Source organism: Rhipicephalus microplus, chromosome 3 (assembly GCF_043290135.1).
Source record: "Rhipicephalus microplus isolate Deutch F79 chromosome 3, USDA_Rmic, whole genome shotgun sequence".
Classification (NCBI taxonomy): domain Eukaryota; kingdom Metazoa; phylum Arthropoda; class Arachnida; order Ixodida; family Ixodidae; genus Rhipicephalus; species Rhipicephalus microplus.
In genome coordinates, this window is record NC_134702.1 from 274,337,886 (window position 1) to 274,360,426 (window position 22,541).

The 22,541-nt window shown below is 44.4% G+C and overlaps 1 protein-coding gene and 1 long non-coding RNA gene across 3 annotated transcripts in view; one reads left to right on the plus strand and one right to left on the minus strand.

The window, feature by feature from the left end:
• Positions 1 to 22,541, plus strand: part of LOC142804275 (uncharacterized) — a 324,814-nt gene that overhangs the window by 67,780 nt on the left and 234,493 nt on the right. The gene's annotated exons all lie outside the window — the stretch shown is intronic.
• Positions 14,434 to 20,617, minus strand: LOC142803559 (uncharacterized). The gene is made up of 3 exons (XR_012894166.1): positions 17,137 to 20,617; positions 16,930 to 16,973; positions 14,434 to 14,644 (listed from the first exon to the last, which is right to left on the minus strand). It is a non-coding gene; the product is annotated as an uncharacterized LOC142803559 (long non-coding RNA).

Sequence of the window (22,541 nt, forward strand, 5' to 3'; positions counted from 1 at the left end):
TGGTTAGCTTCAAAATCAGAATTCATAACGTCTGAAATATTCTCTAAGACGTCCTGTGTGCATTTACCTTGTTTAAAACCATATTGCGTCTCTGATAATATAGAATTGGCATCAAGGTATGCGAACAAGATGCAACGATTCTTACTTGCGGTCCTTGAAGAGGAGTACTGTCTACTTCAAACAAAAGGAGGCTAGTCTATCGCAGGCTGATTAGGAGGGAAATTTTGTGGCTATGTGAAAAGCCATGTTTTCAAGAACAGTACTGCACGCAATTTGTTAAAATCTTGTAAGAAACTCATAAGAATATATGTCGTTGAGAACAATTGTAAGTGAGAGCGGCATGTGGCAACATAATGTTAGCAGGTTTTTCCTAAAAGTTTTGAAGCAACTAACAATTGATGATTCTTTCCGTGTGGTGAGTTTGGATTGCATTTGTCGTTTCCTGTTACAAACTGTGAGTGTTACAAAGTGAGTGTTTTAGTGAAATGTTTTGCTCCGGCTGTCCGGGTCTGAATAAGTCGTAATCGAAAAACGTTCATAGAGTAAGTGACAGTGAGTTCTATTTATTTACCCAACCCATAGCTACAAATAATTCAGAGTCTCCCACTATGGCATGCATTGTAATCATATAGATGTTTCGGCTTGTGTAGACTCAGGAATAATTTTTTGAATAGTAAAAGTCAACTCTTTACATCCCCGGTACTCATTCCACGAGAGGGGATTTGCGAATCCCTTCACATATTTTATTAATAGTATCGTTGCAGAGAAGCGACTATTCATAACTTGGTTGAAGGCCAAATGAAAACTAAATAGCACCACAAAATTCGCTGATTATGGGAGATATTTACAATAATGAGCATCGAAAACGTGACTAAAAAGCTGCTTTTATGCTAACGCAATATTATTTGAAATAGTGATGGCTTCGCACATCTGAAATCTCATGCAACGTATGTTGCATACTTCCAAAGTGCACATCATAATGTTATGGAGTGTATTAGGGCGGAAATATAATTCTTTGCGTGGTTGTGTGATTTCGCGAATAATAGTTTAGAAGTGTGCGAAGTTGCATGTGGGCATCGAATGTACCTCACACCTCCACCAAAATGTTACGAGAGACGGTAAATGACTGGTTTATTTACGATATTTACACGAACAAAATCATTGGGACTGCAGCAGCCAAGATAGTTAAAACACTAGACAACCCGTTCTCTTTTTCTATGACCTCCAGGTCAGTGGCACATAATACATGTTTTTCACAGTTTCCTGGCACCCTGGAGTTTCAAACAATAATACCTATCTTGCACTTGTGTATACCCGGGGTACCTCAGCGACGCTCGTACACCCATGATAATTATTATAAGTACGTGCTTACGTTCCGCTTCAGAAGGATTACGTTCTTGAGATTGGCGACGCTTCTTCGTAGTGTAAAACCCAGTGATATAAAGCTATAAATAATTAAAACTTGCTTCATTTATTTCTAAGCAAAGTTTGTTGCAAAAAGCCGCAAAAGTTAAACTCGGACGAATTCGACTACTAGGGTATGCAGTGCTCTGCCATTCCATTCCAGATTAGGCATCAAGAACATTTTTCAACGCCTAAAAGCAAACAAGGTTGGTTTTCTCTCGAAACTACGTGTTATCTATTTATGGCATTAACAGTACAGTATTAGGTGAAAAACACTTATCGTTTCGTCTTCTGCGATGCTAGGTGCGTCTGCCCATTTTATCTGCCCCCAACGCACCTCTGGTTTGTTGTGAAGTAGAGTCAGTGGAGCATGACGAAGCATCTACATAGCTTTATCATTCTTTTGCAGTCAATTTAAAATGAGTTCAGCTCACACGCGTTCGACAAAAACACCTCAGCTTCATGAAATATTCTGCACTGGCATGAAACGCTACATCTAAGCGCAGTAATGAGTGGACGACGCTTCGTTTGAACTGTCAATTACGACTTGTGAAGCTCCATTGTCGCAGAAAATCAGGAGTTCTAGCAGTCTTCAGCCTCTTCGAAAAGCAAAGGCACTGCTTCGGCCGTTGTCGCCACACCGCACTGCAAGTGCTGCACGAAGAACGAAACAAACTAGAAAAATTTCTGTAGACAGTTCGCTGTCTAACACTTTTGCAATCCGAAGCCTGTACTATCAGCGTCAAATGAAACCCGAACAGTGGCAACCCTTTGCGATAGTGTGTACGTGCCATCCAATTCGTACCATTGACAGGTGTGCGCATCCTGTTCAGCAGCTTAGCGCATATTTGCATGCCTGTTCGAAGTGATAAGCGGACAGGGGGCACTATACCATCGGGATGGCTTGCTGCTCTTAGGGTTTCATTTGACGCTGATAGTTCTTACCGTAATTCCCATTGAGTTACACAATTGCAGCGCCAGATTCCTCTCTAGGCATTATTGCTCGAAACTCTATGCCTGGCACTTTTTACTCTTCACATGTGGTATTTCCCACATGATTTTCATGCTGCTCCTTGAATTGTATAAGTCGGGCCAAATCGAATATTGCTAATCGTTCCTGTCTGGTGGAGAAAAATTTGGTGAGTATGAGAGTCCGAGTGAGTTCGTTCGAGGAAAATATTGGTGAGCTTGATAGTCCAGCCGAGTTATAATTAGACTATATTTTCGCGAGCTTGAGCTTAACTGAATTTGGTTGATTAATATTTTCGTCACTCTGAATCTTAGTTAGTCAGGTTCACTTATAGTTTCGTGAGTTTCAGCCCGAGTCAGTTCATTTGAGGAAAATTTAGGTGTCTGAGTCCGAGTAAGCCAGGTTGGCAAAAATATTCACGAGTTTGATACCGAGTGAGCACGTTTGAGGAACAGTTCAGTGAGTGTCAGTTGGAGTGAGCTTTGTTGGACAAACATTTGTGAGTCTGAGTCTGAGTGAGTCCTGAGCAAAAAAAAATGAATCCATCAAAAGAGTCTGAGTGGGCTCCTCCAATATTGCCGACCTATGAGGCTCTAGGCCTGAAGTTGTGCCTTCTGTGCACAAAATGAGCCACAATGTAAAAAAATGTGGCTAGTAGGTATAATGTCGGTATTCCTTTTCCTGCTCCCAATAGGCTCGCCAAGTTGCGTCCCCGAATGTGAGTAGCCATTTGAAAGGCTGCCAAGCTGGACATGCCAAACCGTATGTGCATACCCCCACCGGGTTGGTGTATGCAGTTGTGACATTATATTGAGGCAGGACCACTCCAGAATTTATGTATAGGTGCGAAGTGTGTGGAATATACCTGTGACGTGTGTTTGTGTACTGGCGTAATGTCGACTTTTTTCTGGAGTGGTCCCTCTCCAGAGAACTTCATTCACATTGCAGGAACAGAGTTTCCCATGCCTTTATTTTTTATTTACTTGTATCCTAACAATGGGAATTAAGTTTACTGGGGCAGGACCGATCAAGAAAGAATTCGACAGTACGCCAGTACACACACACATCACAGAAATATTCCACACAATTCGCAAATATACATAAGTACACACTAGGGTTAACACACACGCGAATAAGTTATGCAAATAAAGAGAACGTCCGGCCTACAGTTCAGGTTGGCGACGTCGTTGCGTGGCCCGTCGTTGCAGTCTCGTGGTGAAGTTTCGCAGTCTCGTGGTTGCAGTCTCGTGGTGAAGTTTCGTTCATGAGGTGCTGACGCATGCGGTAACAACTCTGTTCGCTCGAGCTGCGGTGGGCTAACCGGAGTCGACGACAGATCTGCTCGGGAGGAAGGTAGTTGTGCCCTTGAGCACCAGCAGTGCGGCCCAAAGATCCAAGCTAGCCCCCTAGACCGGCGCCGCAAAGCCAGGTTTCAGGAACTCTGACTCAGGAACTCTGACTTAGTAACAGGCAGGCAGGCACAGGAACTATGCGCCAGCTTTCCTGGACCAGCCGTCCAGCGGTAGAGCGGGTCGAACGCCACGTCGGCTGTGCTGGGCCTGTCAGCTAGCGGACTCCGAGCAACCAGTTGGTAAAAAAGTAGCGACGTGTCCAGGGTGAAACCTATGGGCTAGAAGCCCAACGAAGTAGTCCTGCCTCGAATGCTGCACCTCGAACTGCCGAATAATAATCACGAACCAGCGCACATAACATACGCGCATAAATCACATCCCCCTCTCCACCACACGGCACACACTGGAGGTTGAGTTTTGGTTTCACAACCACGGCACATTACTGCAGTGAAAAGCGCACTGTGCCACCACACAACCCTTTCAGTTCTGATTTCTCTCCCGCGCATCACATATTATCACGCACCCCTCCTCCATTTTCAGAGGAAGTTGTTTACAAACAACTATTCGAGCAGAATAGCGCGCGGGAGGAATGAGTCGCTGTAGGGAGGACCACTACACACTGCGCTGTTCCTAGTGTTCTCATGGACACAATAACAGACCTATAACAATGCACACAGCTCAGTTATTCAACTCCAACGCAAAGGACCATATCGCAAAAACCAGTGGCGCTGGCCCAGCACAATACCTGATTACTGGACCAGTATGGCGCTGACACTAAGACAGTGCGACGCTGCAGGAGGCACGCTGGAGCTGCACATTGGGACACCTATTATCGGCTGAATCGGTATTTTGAATTGTCTTAACAATTTTAGCCTTGCGTACGCCGTAATTATTCGTACACCGTAAATTGAAAGAAAAAAGTATTGAGTGAGCTGAAGTCGAAATTGCTACCTCTACACATCATACCTTGTGCGCCTGACACGCCGCCCACTACACACTGTAAAAAATGTGGACCCTCAATCACGGAAAATGCCGAAGGGATTGCGGTGCTGAGCAATTCCATGAGCAAGAATACAACTATCTCATTAAGACGTAGCCTCTTCACGGAAGCCATGCTTCAGCACAGTTACCACAGAACCCGTCACTCTATTAAGACGACAGATATTATACCGTGACCAAAATACGACAATTTCCTTCGAACAGATCATTCTTGCGTATTCATTACATTATTGCAACTAATACAAAACAGTTTGTATTGTTCCACACAACAGTCTGCTGTATTGTTTGTTCTGCACAACAGTGTGCTGTATTGTTTCGCACAACAGTATGCCGCACCACAGCTGTGCCATGCAGCCTGCCTGCAAAATATAGCAAGGGAGGATTTCATTTATGCTCTGTGTGCCTGTGAATGTGAGTTATTTGTGTTGTTTGATGGAGAGTTTTGTTGGCTGGACACGCTGTTAATTTAGTTTCTGGACACACCTTCATCTGCAAGTGAACACAGGGTTCATAGAATGATTACAACCTACAATACGTTTTGCACAGGTAGCGTGATTTTGTGGAATGAATGCAGTTACTCATGGCCAGCTCCCTAAAGTACCTGTTTGTTATGTACACAACACCAAACTGAACAGGAGTCCATTTGAACTGAACTCTACACAAATAACACAGGAATAAAGTGTGCAGGAAACACAGGCACAATGAGCACTTAACATGTTTATAGAGCTAATCGCCACACTGAAATGATGAAGATAAGACTGGCCGAACATACACAAGCCTAACCCATCCTTGTGATTTGAACTGATATGCTGAACCTAATGAAAATGTTACGCCAACAAGGCTTAATATTTACTCATGCTAAGTTCACATTACACCCTCCCTTTCCCAATTTTGAAGATTTCTTTTTGTTGTGCCAATCTGTACAAGCGGAGAATTTTCAAAGTACGTGTGAAATAATAAGTCTAATAAGTTTACTTGGACTTTCAATTATTAAAGTTGCATAGAAGTGTTCCCACCTAAGCAGATGGCAGTTGCAGCATATGTTGGCAACAAGTCAGTGAAGGTTGGCCAGTTCTTTAGCAAATATTCATGCTCGTGAACAAGTTGTTCTTGGAAGTTATTGGTTGACAACAAATAAACCAATTTTTTAAGTTCCCCCCACCGATCTGTCACTAAGCCACTTTCAAGCACTGTTTGTATGGATGCTATAGCCTTATTGTCCAGCAGTTGAACTGAGTCTTGGAACAAGCTGCACTGCTGGCAATAGCAGCATCCCCTTTTTGCAGTCTTTAAACCTCTGAACTCTTTTTGCCCATTTTGTCAATAGGAGTGCCGTTGCAATGCCGCAGTGTACTTTGTTGAAGACCTCCCTCTGATCATGAGCACGTGTGCGGTCCATGAACGTATATCCCAAGGTATACCGAAAAGCACTGAATATTTGAGTGAGGTAATCAGTAAAATATAAAGCAAAAATTGCGACGCAACTTCCATGGTCAAAACAAATAAAAAATGGTCACCGAAACTCTAAGCTTCTTTGTATGATTCAATCATGTGTTTTTTGTTTTTTTTCTATTTTCAAACATTGTATCCAGTTTGATGTCCTTTGTCGCTGTGTAACCGATTGCGCAAGTATGTAGGTATGTCACACAATTGGTCCCTCTACTAGCCATTTAGGCTATGGGACCAAACAAGTGTTTGCGAAGGTTTTTGTTACATGGATGTGAAAGTTACAATAAAAAAGAACGTAAAGGGGACGTTGCTTAAGTTTTCCATGCAACTTGTTCTGACACGGAGCTTGTTGAACGCTGCTGAGTGACGAGACATAGCTGCAGCCTGAACAATTTGACTCTGCCACCCCTTGTACAAAGGTGAGAAAACGTAAAACTTCTGAAGTCGCGGTCCATTCGTTACCATGTATCAGCTTCCAACAACTGCGGCCTTTTATCTATAAATGTTAACAAGAAAATATGTGACCAGTGAATTGGTTGAACTTTGCACACTCATTGCCAGCATATTGTCGCGGGTTATAAATGACAGGGGGGTTTATTTAAAAACACGGACAGTAGGACTTGTAGAGACGCTCTCAGAGAAGGCCGCTAAGATTGTCCTCTTCTTCACTCTGCTGCGCTGCGCCTCTCGAGCGAATCCGCGTTCTTCGTTGTCGTCGCTATCTCGCCGCTAAATGCAGCTATGCACGCAGCATTACCCTCCCGCCAGAGTGAGCGTCATCCCGACGCTCAACAGGTAGAGATGCGGCCATCGAGTGTTTATATCACTGAGAGTGGTAAAGTTTCATGCGGACCACGTGCACTGTCTCAGGCAGACGCTGGCGACGTTTTGAACAGGAGGAGGCGTCGGGCACGACTTCGTACGTCACGTCGCTAAGACGACGCAGAACCTTGTAAGGTCCGAAGTATCGGCGTAGAAGTTTCTCTGAGAGGCCTCGTCGTCGTACAGGAAACCAAACCCAGACTCTATCTCCTGGTTGATAAATGACGAATCGATGGCGAAGGTTGTACCGTTGGGCGTCAAGTTGCTGCTGATTCATTATTCTGACGCGGGCAAGCTGCCTTGCTTCTTCGGCGCGCTCAGTGAAGTCTGCGGCGTCTGTCTCTGAATCATTGTAATCGTAAGGCAGCATGGCGTCAAGCATTGTCGTAACTTCTCTGCCATGAATTAGTGCGAACGGCGTCATTTTTGTTGTTTCCTGGCGCGCCGTATTATACGCGAATGTGATGTACGGCAATATTCGGTCCCAATTCTTGTGTTCTACGTCGACGTACATGCAAAGCATGTCAGCGATTGTCTTGTTAAGTCTTTCTGTAAGCCCATTAGTTTGTGGGTGGTAAGCTGTCGTCTTCCTATGCGCTGTGCCACTGAGCGTAAGCACAGTGCGCAAAAGCTCGGCTGTAAACGCGGTACCTTTGTCTGTTATGACGACAGCTGGAGCACCATGTCTCAGAACAATGTTCTCAATGAAGAACTGAGCCGCTTCAGCTGCAGTGCCACTCGCGATTGCCTTGGTCTCCGCGTATCGGGTGAGGTAGTCCGTCGCCACTATAACCCATTTGTTGCCGCTGTCCGATGTTGGGAATGGGCCCAGCAGATCCATTCCGATTTGAGAAAACGGGGTTTCTGGCACGGGCACAAGATGTAATAGCCCAGCGGGTTTGACAGGTGGTACCTTGCGCCGCTGACAGTCAATGCATGTTCGGACGTACTGTTTAACCTCTGCTGCGATTCTTGGCCAGTAATATTTTTCTTTGATGCGTGTCAGTGTTCTTGTGAAACCGAGGTGGCCCGCAGTGGCTTCGTCATGGCAGGCTTGTAAAATTTCGCTGCGGAGAGCTCCAGGAACTACCAGCAGATAGCTTCTACCTGTTGATGAAAAGTTCTTTTTGTACAGAATTCCGTCCCGTAAACAGAATGACGATAAGTTCTTCGAAAACACTCTTGGTGCATTGGCGGCTCGTCCATTCAAGAATTCTATAAGCGAGTTGAGCTCCCGATCATCTTGTTGTTGCCGAGAAATAATAGCTGCATCAACAACTCCTAAAAAACCTGGGAAATCATCATCCTCTATAGCCGGTGATTCAATCGGTGACCTTGACAAACAGTCGGCGTCTAAGTGTTGCCTTCCGGACTTGTACACTATGGCCATGTCGTACTCTTGGAGCCGTAAGCTCCACCGTGCTAAACGTCCAGATGGGTCTTTCATGTTGGTCAACCAACAAAGAGAGTGATGGTCGCTTACGACTTGGAAAGCGCGGCCATATAAGTACGGGCGGAACTTCGCAACTGCCCAAACGACGGCCAGACACTCCTTCTCCGTTGTTGAGTAGTTGGACTCGGCACGTGTCAACGTTCTGCTAGCGTAGGCAACCACTCTCTCCACACCATCTTGGCACTGGACAAGAACAGCACCTAGGCCCACTTTGCTGGCGTCTGTATGGATGGCTGTTGGTGCATTCTCGTCGAAGTGAGCGAGGACAGGTGGAGTTTGTAGACGCTGTCGCAGCTCGTTGAATGAAGCTTCTTGCTCTTCACCCCATACAAATGCGATGTCTTCCCTTGTAAGGCGGGTGAGTGGAGAGGCGATGTGTGCAAAGCCTGCTATAAATCGCCGGTAGTAGGCGCAGAGACCCAGAAAACGCCTGACCGCTTTCTTATCAACAGGCCTTGCGAACTTTGCGACGGCTGCTGTTTTATCTGTGTCAGGCTTCACACCTTCGCGACTGATCACGTGTCCCAGGAACTGGAGTTCTTCGAAGCCGAAGTGGCATTTTTCCGGTTTGAGTGTGAGTCCAGCGGACCGTATGGCTTGCAGGACTGACAGTAGCCGCTTTAGATGCTCTTCAAACGTGGCCGAAAAAACGACCACGTCGTCGAGGTACACAAGGCATGTTTTCCATTTCAGGCCGGACAGAATGGTATCCATTAGTCTCTGAAACGTGGCTGGGGCTGAGCATAGACCGAAAGGGAGGACTTTGAATTCATAAAGCCCGTCTGGCGTCACGAAGGCGGTCTTTTCTCGGTCGCGCTCATCTACTTCTATTTGCCAGTATCCACTTTTAAGGTCCATTGACGAGAAGTAGCGTGCATGCCGTAGCCTGTCCAAAGAGTCATCGATCCGTGGTAATGGATAAACGTCTTTTTTTGTAACATGGTTCAGCTTACGATAATCGATGCAGAAACGCAAGCTGCCGTCTTTCTTTTTCACGAGTACCACTGGAGATGCCCAAGGACTTTTTGATGGTTGGATAACGTCATCCTCTAGCATCTTCTTGACTTGCTGCTGGATTACCTCACGTTCTTTCTGAGCGACGCGATAAGGGTTCTGTCGGATCGGTCTTGCTGTGTCTTCTGTAATTATACGATGCTTAGTCAGAGGCGTTTGACCCACTCGTGATGTCGATGAGAAACAGTCCTTGAACTGGTCGAGCAGCTCCATAAGACGGCATCTTTCAGTCGGTGTTAGACTCGGACCGATATCAACTGGTGGTGTATGTGGAGGTGATTGAACTGTGGCTTTCCCTTGCATTAGAAGACAGTCGTGAGAGTAGTCCAGCTCTTCGAGGTACGCCACAGCCGTGCCTTTACCGATGTGCCGGCGCTCATTCGTGAAGTTGGTCAGAAGCACGTCTGCGCGCCCATCCACTAAGCTGACAATACCGCGAGCGATGGCGATGCCTTGGTGAAAAAGAAGGTCAGTGATGCGTTCGACTATGGCGTCTTCATTACAGTGCACGGCACAACACACGGAAACAAGACTACATGACAGTGGTGGCACGCAGACGTCGTCGTCGACCACACGTAACACCCTGGGTTCTTGGTCTGGATCAGTGGTCACAGACTTGTCAGCGGAAAATGTGATCACACCGTCGCGTATGTTGACCACAGCACCGTACTCTCTTAAGAAGTCCATTCCCAGAATCATAGGTTTGCAGCACTCCGGTAGGATCAGAAATGTGGCTACAAAAGCCACATTCTCAATAGTGAGTCTTGCTGTACATTTTCCCGTGGGAGTCATTATCTGGCCTCCAGCACTTCGGATATAAGGGCCCGTCCATTCCATCCTGACTTTCTTGAGTTCGTCTGCCAATCGTTCACTCATTATGGAGAAGTCTGCACCCGTATCGACTAAGGCCGTCACTTCAACGCCGTCAATCGTCACAGCAAGGTCGGCAGTCACAGTTTTTTCGGCGAAGTCTTCATTGTCGTCTCTCACGTGTTTCGGCAGCAGTGGGGGTTTTTCGGCAATTCGACGGCTTGCAACCTTCCCCCCAGAGGTCGCTGCTTTCAGTTTCCCCGCCGTGGGCTGAGAGACCGACCTCTGACGGCGTCAGCAAAACTACGGCGGCTTGGTGAACCAAAGCGAGCCGGTGATGGTGACCGCGTCCGGAAGGTAGAAGAGCCTTCCCGCCTGCCAGCCTGGTCGTCGACGATGGGGGCACGGCTTTCGTCGAACTGTCGACGCGTAGCTGTAGGTGCACTACCGCGGTATTCAGCTCGGCGATGTGGGCAAAAACGGCAAATGTGCCCTGGCTCTCCACAGTTGTAGCAGAGTGGTCGACGATCCGCAGTGCGCCATATGTCGGTCTTCCGCATATAGGGTCGCCTGACAGAATCCTGCTGAGCCCAGGCTGCCACAGGATACGGTTCGAGGTACTGCGGCGCTGGCATGGGCGTGGGTCGACGAATAGCGTCTGCATAGCTGTATCCGTTCGGCTGGTACGATACTTCTGGAGCCAATGGACGACGCACAGCATCTGCATAGGTATACGAGTTTGGACGGTGCGGTGGAGCAGAATATTGCTGAGGAGAGGCAAACGCTTGTCGAAGTTCATGGCGAACTATTTCAGCGACGGAGGCTACCGTGGACTCCTGCTGCGGGGGCGCCTGTGACTGCAATGTGTATTTCGCGTTCTCCTTCGCGATCTCCTCACGCACGATCTGTCTAATCAGGTGGCGTAGAGCAAACTCGTCGTTTGCGGTAAGTGCGGCGGCGCCTGCAGCTGCGCCGGTGGCCGGGCGATCAGACTGTCGGTACCGTTGCTGTAGCGCACGCTCTATTGCGGTGGCCTCCCTGGTGAACTCGTCCACTGTTGTCGGTGGATTGCGCACAAGACCAACAAATAGCTGCTCTTTGACGCCCCTCATGAGATGGGTTAGCTTTCGAGCCTCGGGCATGTTGGGGTCCGCGCGGTGGCACAGGCGCACCATATCCTCAGCAAACATGGCGACGCTTTCATGCAGCTGTTGGGTGCGTCCTTCAAGAAGGCGTTGTGCGTTTTCGCGTCGGTCCGCGTTACCGAAGGTGTCAAGAAACCGACGACAAAACTCCTCCCATGTCGTCAATGTTGCCTCCCGGTTTATAAACCATGTCTTCGCGCCGTCTTCAAGGGCGAAGTATACGTGGAAGAGCTTTCCATCGAGACTCCAGTAGTTCGATTTAGCTACCCGTTCGAACTGCTCAAGCCAGTCTTGTGCATCTTCGTTCGGCCGGCCATGAAATGGTTCAGGAATGCGCATATTCTGGACCGTCACCTATGCAGGACTCCTTGCCATTTCTTGAGTAGGGGTGGTTGTCGGAAGTGTTGCTCCCTTTAAAAGGCCAAATTCTGGTTCAAGACCTTGAAGGCGACGGCTTGAGCGGTGCACAGGCGTCTCCCCGCGTGGCTGTCTCGTAGGGCTGGACTCGGGGCTTCTCACAGGGGTGCTGATCATGGGGTGGTAGTACCCCGCACCTCCACCAGTGTCGCGGGTTATAAATGACAGGGGGGTTTATTTAAAAACACGGACAGTAGGACTTGTAGAGACGCTCTCAGAGAAGGCCGCTAAGATTGTCCTCTTCTTCACTCTGCTGCGCTGCGCCTCTCGAGCGAATCCGCGTTCTTCGTTGTCGTCGCTATCTCGCCGCTAAATGCAGCTATGCACGCAGCAATATACTGAGAACACTACCTGCATAGATGGCAAAGTTTTCATGTCATTTCGTTATTATTTGTTGTGCATGGTCAGAGTAAACAATTTACACTTAAGCCACAAATGCACAGTGTATGTTGAGGTAGTTTGTGTGTATGCACTGTGCTGCATTATCTTGCAGATGTGTGAGTCATACCTGCTGCACCATGCCAAATGAACAATGAAATGCACTACTACACTTTTCTTCGAACACAACTTTGACCGATGTATTCAGAAACATAATTGTCAAAAGTTCTGAAGGCCGCTTTTAAAACTGTGCATGGCCCATGAACAGCTCCACTTGGCTCCTTTCAGTATTACTGAAAAGGAAGTACCAATAAACTATTGTAGCAGCAGAAATGTTCAGATTTTAAACCACTATGGTGTCTACTACATACATCACCTCTGTTCACACAACTTTTTCATGAATCACAAAAGCAGACGATATTTCTGGACAAGAGCAGGTCACATGCAGAACAAGAAGCAGGATGATACGAAGACCTATTGCTATAGTAGACAAGAACTCAACATTAGGCACACTTTATACTAACTGCAAAAAAATTATAGACTGGCATAACAAATTCTGTTTTATTAGTGCCATGGTGTGGCAGCTACAATTTCTGTAAGTACTAACACCATGGGGAGTTATGTGGGGTGAACAAAAGAATTTTGCATTATATTATGAAATTTTACACAAGACAAAGCATATTGTAGACCACTGCAAATGCCTACCTGTGGCAGGGAAAGTATTGAAACGGCACCTTTGAAGCAAGAAACAGGAGCTGTGAGATGAGAGGATCAGGACTTCGTTGTCTTTTCCGTAGGCTCAACCAATCCAGCACTCTATCACTGCACGGGACAGAGGGCTGGATGGCTACACGTTGCCTTATTCATAACATCATGGTGGAGATATTAGCCTAATGAAGACAAGAATAATGCATCAACACAAATGTTGAGCATTAAATTAAGAAGCAAAGCTTGCATATATAATTTTTTAAAATTCAATATACACTACATGACAGTTTTGGATCTCATTACGGCAGGAGCTAACATGAAGATGGGGGCTTTAATGAGAGTTTTCGCTAAAGTAAGTGTGTTGTTTGAGCCAAAGTTTGAATAAGACAATTTATCTAAATTTTGGCAGCAACGTTGATGCAGTTTGCTGCCTTGGTAAAAAAAGTTCTGTTGTCGAGTAACAAGCTCTAACATTCATTCAATGATTTGTTTCATCAGGTATACATCTCCACTCATTCATTACAAATCTTCAACTTCACCAAAAGCTTCTATTGTAATGATACTGGGTGCAAAACTTAAGCTGCAGAGGACAAAACATTTAGCAGGGGTCTAGCTGCTCAACAGTTTTATAACACTGTGTCCATGATGCTAAAGATGAGTGATTCGACAAGAGGACATCAATATACCAGAGCAGCAAACCGTATCAAGGTTGCGGCCCCAACTTAGACAAACGATTTTTAGTTCAAACATTCAAACCAACCTAACTTTGAAAAATCTTGATTTCCTCTGAAAAACCTTGAATGATTTGACCCTCATTCAAGCCCCTCCTCCCTTTCATCACCTTAATTTCTGCTTTAATGAGACAACTGTCTTTGATAGAATTTTAAGATATTGGCAATCTTCTCAATTTAATGCTCACCCTTTACATTTATGCTTTATTGACTGTCTTATCAGCCTAAGAACCAAGGGTAAAAATGTGTGAAGGCGTCTTTAATTTCTAGAGTCAGAAGTATTTTTATCTCTTGGTAAATGCCCTTAAAACAAACAATGTAATTTTATTCTACAAGAAAGAATCACTCTTGTAAAAATATACAAAAACACAGCGTTTTGCCGTGTTTGATTTGATTGATATGTGAGGTTTAACGTCCCAAAACCACCCCTAGATTATGAGACACGCTGTAGTGGAGTGCTAAAAATTTCGACGACCTAAAACATTTTCGCCTCCATCGGAAATGCAGCTACTGCAGCCAGAACTCAATCCCGTGACCTGCGGGTCACGGGCGAGTACCATTTTGCCATGTTTCCTCAAGACCAACATCACCATGAATGGAAACAAAAGTTATTTCGATATCATAATCTTGAAATTTTGCTGACAAAGAAACAAAGACTGTGGTATAAGCATGAAGCAACAATCATGTGTCAGTTATTTTTCTCCCATAACTCAATTTTCGAGCACGTGGTTTCAAAGGCCTCTACTGTATCAAAAAGTTTTTCTTCAGAAATAGCGCGGGAACTACTTCTCATATTGGAGTATCAAAGAACCAGTTTCGAAAAATATTGCTATTGTTCAAAAAGCGACTTCACAGGTTAACAGGACAAGACCATGAACTCGCAAACACTTACAGGTTAATGTTCAGTCACAGTTTCTGAGCCAGACCGATGGCTTCTGTGTGTCCATTCGAACTGTCTTCCGTCCAAGTTTGGGCCAGTTTTTGTAGAATGTCTGCCGAGAAAAAAAAAATATTAGAAACAATTCACTTTTTCTAGCATGCCCCTTGTAACACAACTTAACATCATTGGCTTCATGAGGTAGCAGTCTCGAAAGCATGCTAACAGCTGCTGCTTTATGCATGTATACCTCATACCCCTTTAGCAGGCTCCAAAAGAATGCTAAGCCATTGTTAAGCATTAAGTCTAACAGAAAAATACAGAACAACATTTTACACTAGACATGAATTTAACTTCCTAATACTCACTCAATAACCTATTTTCCTTACGCATTATATGCATACATGTTGAAAAGAGTGGGCTTGCAAACATGGCCGCAGGTGAGTCAGGACACTTATAATGCCAACTAACAATGAGGAGGCAGACTAACGAAACATATAAGACAGTTAACCAGAGGCCCATCATTAAACCTATCTTTATATCACGGCGCAAATAAATGCCAAAATTCGAATCATGATGTTTCATACAAGCACAGAAATGAAGAATGCATCTAATGGTTGAGGCTTGGCATAGCGACATCTGGTAGTGCATGTGTGAGCCAACCATTGAATACCTCAACGAAGAAATCAAATGCTGAGCAGTTATCTCTCACATACACCAACCGGCATGTCGCCTTGATCGATATCTCCGCTTGCCTTGTTTTGTTTGTAGCTTAATGTCAACTTTTCCGGTGGGTGTTTGCAATGTCTTTACTACTCTCTCAAGCCCATGTTTGCATGCCCTGACTTTTTAACATGAATACCAACCTATTAAGAAGCTCACCTCTCCTATTTGAAATATGTATATAATCTAGAATTACCACTTTGTTCATTTGATGTAACAATAATAATGGGGTTCTGAGTGTGAATGTCAATTGAAAAGCACTAAGACTACTAGCATTTTTGCCTCCTTCAAAATTGCAACTGCTGCCCCAATGATCCAATACACTCAGTGCGGGGGTTGTTCACATGGTAGCATGGCTCTAAGCCAAGAGCTCTAAGTAAAAGCAACACACGCAACTAGCAAGGAGCCACATATTATCCGGCATGGAATCTATTTCAGGTAACCTAGAACGCTGTGGCACAGGCCATGCACCTCAGCAACTGTTCAGCTTTTCTTTGTGAACCAAAGCTTAGTAAAATCAATAGTGATATCTACAGATTACTCTGAAAACAGCAGATAAGTTGCCAAACAGTAAAATCCAAAAGACCGAAACAAGTTACACGACTAATAAAAAAATAAACCCTTAATGATACAAGTACACCGAAAACACTGTTTTAGATGTGCTAGTTGAATAGATATTAGGTAAAGAAAGCAGCAAAGCATTGACCGGCCAGCTATGTAGCTGCCAAAGCGGAGAAAAAAGGGGGCTCTCATGCCATGAAAAATCCATGAAAGTTCTATCAACAGCAAAACCTTGGTAGATGTTGAATCCAGAACAATTGCGATATTCCGCTACGTCGGTACCTAAAGCTTGTAATTAGACTGGTGACTACATAGGTCGGAATGCGAAGTGCACTATAAAATATTTCTTTCAAAATTCATTCTTAGACAAAGTGAGAATTTAGCTTAATCGAACATTTCGTGTCCCGCAAACATTTGCTGTTGAAGGTACATATTTAACATAAAGAATGTTTTGTATGAATAATACATAATTATTGACAGAAGCTGCAGACTATTTCACAGATGAGCATTGCAAAATATAAATCAACAAAACCATGCAGTGTATAAACTGACCATTCATATTTGAAAAGTAAAAAGCTACTAAACAACCCCACCATCTAAAATTTCTGATAACCGCAAAATTGTAATATGTAAGCAGGTTGCCACAAATATTGCGTTCACATGATGAAATGATAAAGTCACAGCCAATAAAACACACATTGTAGCTGTTTTTAGTTTCTCACTCGGCTTCTCCATCGTTCTCATCGTGAAGAGGGGTGCGCACATATTACCATCATGACTATAGTCACATGGCAACAAAGCATGACGTCAGTGATTGTGCAATCAACATACAGCCATCAACTAAGCAAGGCCTCGTTGATGTGCCGCTGTGCTACATTGGCATGCTGAGCAAATACTGTGCAGAACATAGATGAGATAAACAAATATTCAGCACGCCTCACAACAACACAATCTATACAGCATAATTTTAAGGAGAAAACTATATTTCATATTGCAGGGAGATCAAACCGACAGTCAGTGCAAAATCACATAACTTCACTAGCAAAGAAAATACACTGGTCAGCATGAAGGGGTCACCATAAATGTTTTCCGAAATGAAATTTCTGTGATACTCACACAATGCGATTGTTGCAGCACTCTGTATGAATTAGCACGATGGTCTGGAAGGTGATAAAAAAGAAAGACAGAGCCGAAGCTGCCTAATGGCGATTTGAGAGAATGTAAAACACACTGTGCGGGGAATTACTTTTGCAGACTTATCCTTATAAGGTATAAAACTGACAATAACATGCCTACTCTATTCAACAAAGGAATGTCTCACACCTTAGCAAGAACTTTACTGCGATGGCGGCACTGTCTAAGTAGGCCAGAAGCAGCCGGCCCGTGGCTCTCAGGCATCTGATCCGTTCGTTGAAAAGAACTTGTGGCTCACAACCTTGTAGCACTGCTTTTGGGAGTTGCTTCCTGCGATAAAAAAAGTAGCACAACACAATTATGCTCTGTAAACACTCCCATGAAATCTACATTGGTGCCTTTTTTCAGCTATAGACTGAACCACAGCAATACTCCATTCTGTTATAAGGAACACCTTATTGCTTTCCCTGGCCTGGTTTCTTGTTTTCACCCATGAGACAATACAACAGAAGTTAAGCTTTAGTTGGGGAAGAAGCAGTTCAAAAGCATAAATTTAATATAAAATATAATAATTTGAATAATTTTGCATGATATATGAAATTATATTTCTTTTATGTCCCACCATCAGGAACTCAGTGAGCAAGCTGTGACGTTAAGGTGTCACAAAGTAATGGAGTTTCTTGAAAATGTAATATACAGCTATATAAAACTGCTATTGAAATGTGCTGCTACTTCTGACTCTGTAGCTGCAAGTGCCTGCTGAATCTACTCGAGTGCATTTAGCAAGCCTGTATAATGATACTGACAGAGAAAACCCCGCTCTCACTTAGCTGCCTCCATCACAGCATCATATTGCTTCCCGTAAAGGTTCCTGGTATGCAGGATGCAGATGCCTGAACTTTGTGGCTATGTCGTATCACAGTGAATGTGATCGACATCGAGCAGCTGAAAAATGCTCCATTGTGCAATTAGCTGTAACAATGCAGTGTTGCTAGCTACAAGTCGCTTCACCGTACACCAATAAGAACTTTTGGCACCAGCAATGTTTCGCAGTGTATACAAGCGTCTGAACACAGTATTCAATGCTACCAGCTGCATTCTCTATTTCTATACATAGATGAATTGAACGTGCTCACAGTAGCCAATAACTGCGCCAAGTAGAAGAGCGCATTTTAGGTATATCATAAAATTCATAGGCAACAATCAGGCACATCACTCAAGCCTGTCGTTAAGCATCATAAGTGAAAGTGTGCGTGCAAACATACACAGAAAAATTGGCAATTGACCGTGAAAATTGAGCGGTTTATGTTTGGCAGAATCAAATTGCATACAGTAAAGCCAGTCCAAGACACTGCAATGATAAGGTTGTATATTTCAAAATGGGTCATATTCTTCACACTATGCATGAATTTACAAGAAATATAACAATGCTTACTGCAAGAAACAATAAATTTTTACAGTTTTTGCCAAATTCCACAAGTCAGTACCCCATTCTACAGAAAGGGAACACTTTGCGAAGCCAAGTCAAGTTTCCAGACGCAATGCACTTATGTTGACAAATAGGTGGAGTACTCGTGTACAGCAAAGTTTATTTGAACTAAAAGTAAGATAGCAATATTTTTTATTATAGCTAGCAAGAGCCTTTCTACTGTTGTTTATGTGAAGCAATATTATGTCAGTGGGAAGTCACAACAATGAGGGCCACATAATAATTAGCGGAAAAAGCGCAGTGACTGGTTGTGCAGTAATTTCCAACTATGCTCATTCATGGAAACCATTGCACTTCTTCAAATAAAAGTTGCACATATTTAACGCTTTGGTATGAATAATGTTAAGTTGCTAGGTAGCATATATCCTGATGTTACTCTGTATACCCTTACTTATTTTGCAATACTTTCACTTCGACATGACTAGCACAAAACAACACTCTTCTTCATTAAATGGAACTTTGCACATTACCTTTGAGTAAGCCACAAATGCTGAATAAGCACCTCTTGTGGGATGCTTGACTCACCGTTTGGTCAACAGTGCACAGTTCGTCAGGGCACTTCTGTTTGCTACCTGCAGTACTCAGCAAAAAACTTAGGCATTTAAACAAAAATAAAGCAAGTATGACAGCAGCATTTCGTCCTTTGGCGACAGAGAGGGGGGAGGGGTAGTGCAGCATCGTTCTTCATAAGCTACACACACATGCATTAACTGTTTTAGTTTGGCGCATAAGCAGTATAAATGAGTGAAAATGGTTAGAGGAAACCAGCGGCTGCATATTTGAAATACTCCAAAAAAGGTAGGAACACTCACTTGGGATTTTACAGTATATATTCTGTGCCATATATAAAAAGTATGCAAAATGCTGAATTTCACTAACACTCGCACACTAATAAGACAACGTATTGCACTCGCTTCACTGTCCAGCTGGTGCTTCCAAAGTTTCCTGAAGTTGCACAGAGAGCAAAGTGGTCTGGCCAAATTTAAGTATACCCATTCCAACAAGCACCGCTGGTTTCAACTCCAAGTGACAGCATCAAACTAAGTCTTTTAATAGTGGCATGCGACTAATGCTAAGTACCTAAGCGTTTGAATAAAAAAATGCAAGTATATTTCAGTTTCATGTTCGATTTCTAATGTTATTTCTTCCGCGTGTCACCTTTTATCTGATGCTGGGTATTGAGATAAAGGCAAAATATTTTTAAAATATAGTATTACAATATGTTTACCAGCAACAGCCATACTACATTATAACAAGTAGAGCTAGCGATATCACTGCTAACATTCAGAGCAATGTCAACGGCAAATCTCGGAGACCTTCACAGTCTTTCATTGAGCTGCAGTTAAAGGCGCCAGCCGATAAATGAACTTTAAACCCCTTTTTTCAGAAACCGAGTGAGCTGCTTTTTTTTTCAAAAAACTTGCGAGTGCAAGGTGCAGACATTGACGAAAGCAGATATAGCCCCGGCAACGGGGACTTTACCGCTCGGAGTTGATTCACTGGCACTCTTGCCAAACCGTTACAGCGAAGGCAGCTTCTTCGTCCCTTTTCGCCCTATGAGCTTGGGAAGCGCCCGTGCTAACGCGCTGTGCATCCCTCGGGGTTGGTCGAATCAGGCTATTTCTTCCTTATGGTGTTTCCGTTTTGCTCTTTTTTTAATGCATTTTTTCTGATAGCCAAACAGCGAGAGCTGCGCTGCGCCACAACGTAGGATAGGTCACTGGCGCCCAGCTGAGACGAAGAAATCACTAACGACACTGCGAAAATTGCCAGAGCCAAAAGGACGACAAGGTGGACGTAACTTAAGCAACTACTGCCTGCACAAGACCTGCAAACGGTAAAATAAACGCTGCCGGCAGAATATGCCGCGCTAATATTTATAAGTGAATTATTGCAATCAGATACAGCCCAGCTGCCACACCCCTGCTAATCAAAGTGGCTCGTTTATCTACACGGAACACACCGACTGAACTTCGGTCGTGTCGCCTGATAATGCAACAGCAACGAAGAGGATGGAATTCGCAGTTTTGTCGGTCACTCACCCGGGACGTAGAGGAATTTTCTCAACAATAACGCAATGCGTACTGTTACAAGACACCTGACAGCAGTTATCAAGCCCACACCGCAAAACCCTTGGTAACCAACTTCACGGTCAGGGGCACGCAACACCGTTGCACAAAATTCGCAAGCACGCCAAAGCCCCCCCCCCCCCCCCCCAAAAAAAAAGCCGCTTTCGAGTAAGTCTGTATGCGACTTCGAAGCAGCGTAAACCCTCAAGGCATGAGCATTTTGTCGGCAGTCGAAGAGGTCGAAGGAGGGGAAAATTCATGAGAGCCGTAAGATAGGACTAACCTGATAGCGAAATACACAAAACGTGTTCGCATGGCGGAAAAGCTACGACACAATGGTGACTCGAAGCAGTGAAGTTAACGACCTCCTGTGCAAACTTGTGGTGGCATATTGTCCGACTTCACGCAACCACAGGTTAGCCGATCAGAATAGGATAACGAATGCGCGTGTTGGTGTCGCAAATCGCCGTGACAAGTGCTGTGACAAGCGTCCATGTTGGCTGGCGAACGCTACGTCATGCATGCACCGGGTCATAGAATTTTCCTTCCTTGATGCGCCGCTACATACATCACGTGACCACAACGGAGATATGTTATCGCAAGCCGGCGCGCGAGGCTGTGTTTTAGTGGTTCGAAGGGGCCCACGGTCGGAGGTGTTTCTTGTTGAAAGAATATTAAAACGATGCTTTGCGGTTGTGGTATAAGCTCGCGTATTCGCTACACCTCCATTGCAGTACAATATCCTCCGTACTTGAGAATAAGACAGTTTGTAGAAATGGTGAGCCTGTCGTAGTTAACTTTCACATGCAAAAACATTATAAGTACACCATAAAATTATACGTACGCACAGTTTGACTGACGAGATAAACTCACGCATTCAGTTGTGTAAAGCACGTATATGCTATTGTTTTGCCTGCAATCCCGACGACTTTTTTCATTGTGAAGCGAATAAAACAGAAAAAACTTACTTTCCGAGAATAAAAAAAAAGATGGTGCACCAGCTCTGCTAATTTCAAAGCACTTGGTTTTTTATTTTATTGTTGTACGCGCAATCTGTCAACCCTGAAATGCCTGTTGATAGGACATATTATTTTCACATCAGAGGTATCACAATAGTTAAAAATTTACGCAACCTCACAACAACGTGTGGAACTCACCGTTACATCGATACTGGTTTCAACGACATATCAGTGATGATAATGAAATGAAACCACCAATGTTTACATGCTCACTCTAGCAAAACAACTTGCTTACGACAGTGCCGCCGTGCCGCATTATCAATTATATCAAACAAGTGTGGCTGCTGTGTGTTCGTGCCAAAAAAAAAGGGAGGGGGGGTAGTGCGCGTGGCGTGTAATCCTCGAAAAGCAAGAAGAAAACGAGAAATGTTTGCGTCCCAATACCCCTCAATCATTATGATGGACTCCGTGTGGTAGTGGTCTCTAGAAATTTCATTATCTACCATTTAAGGAGATAATGAATAAAAATGATGAAAAATTGACAAAAACACGGAAGTTCTGTTAGGAAGGCGCGCATGTTCCGCTAAACAAAGTTCACGTATTTTTGAGTAATTTGGTTGTACTTTTGGTAGATTGTCACCGCGCGGCGGCAGCACGTGACCCTTGACGTCACATTTTCCCAGGCGCACGCACGGTGCACGTATTCAGATCCTTCTCTTCCCTTTTTCCATCTCTCCTTGCATCGTACTCTTTCCTTACACAAAAGCGCTGATGCTTTAGCTCCAAGCCGGGAGCATTACTTGCTGCCACTGCCGTTCGTAGTGGGGTCATTCCACGCCAAACATACCAGCTATTTTGGCAACCACCTCAAATCGATTCAAAGAAATAGCCTGCTGATTTACTGCAATGAAAGCAGTGAATAACTAGAATATTTCAGGAAGAAAAAAAATTGTGGTCACGTGAGTGCTTGCGAAATTTATCCAAATGTCGTATGGCTGTTGTTCGTGAAAGTGTCACTTCTCTCAATACCAAATTTAGTTTATATAATAAGTAATGGCTACTGTGCAAGGTGTTTAT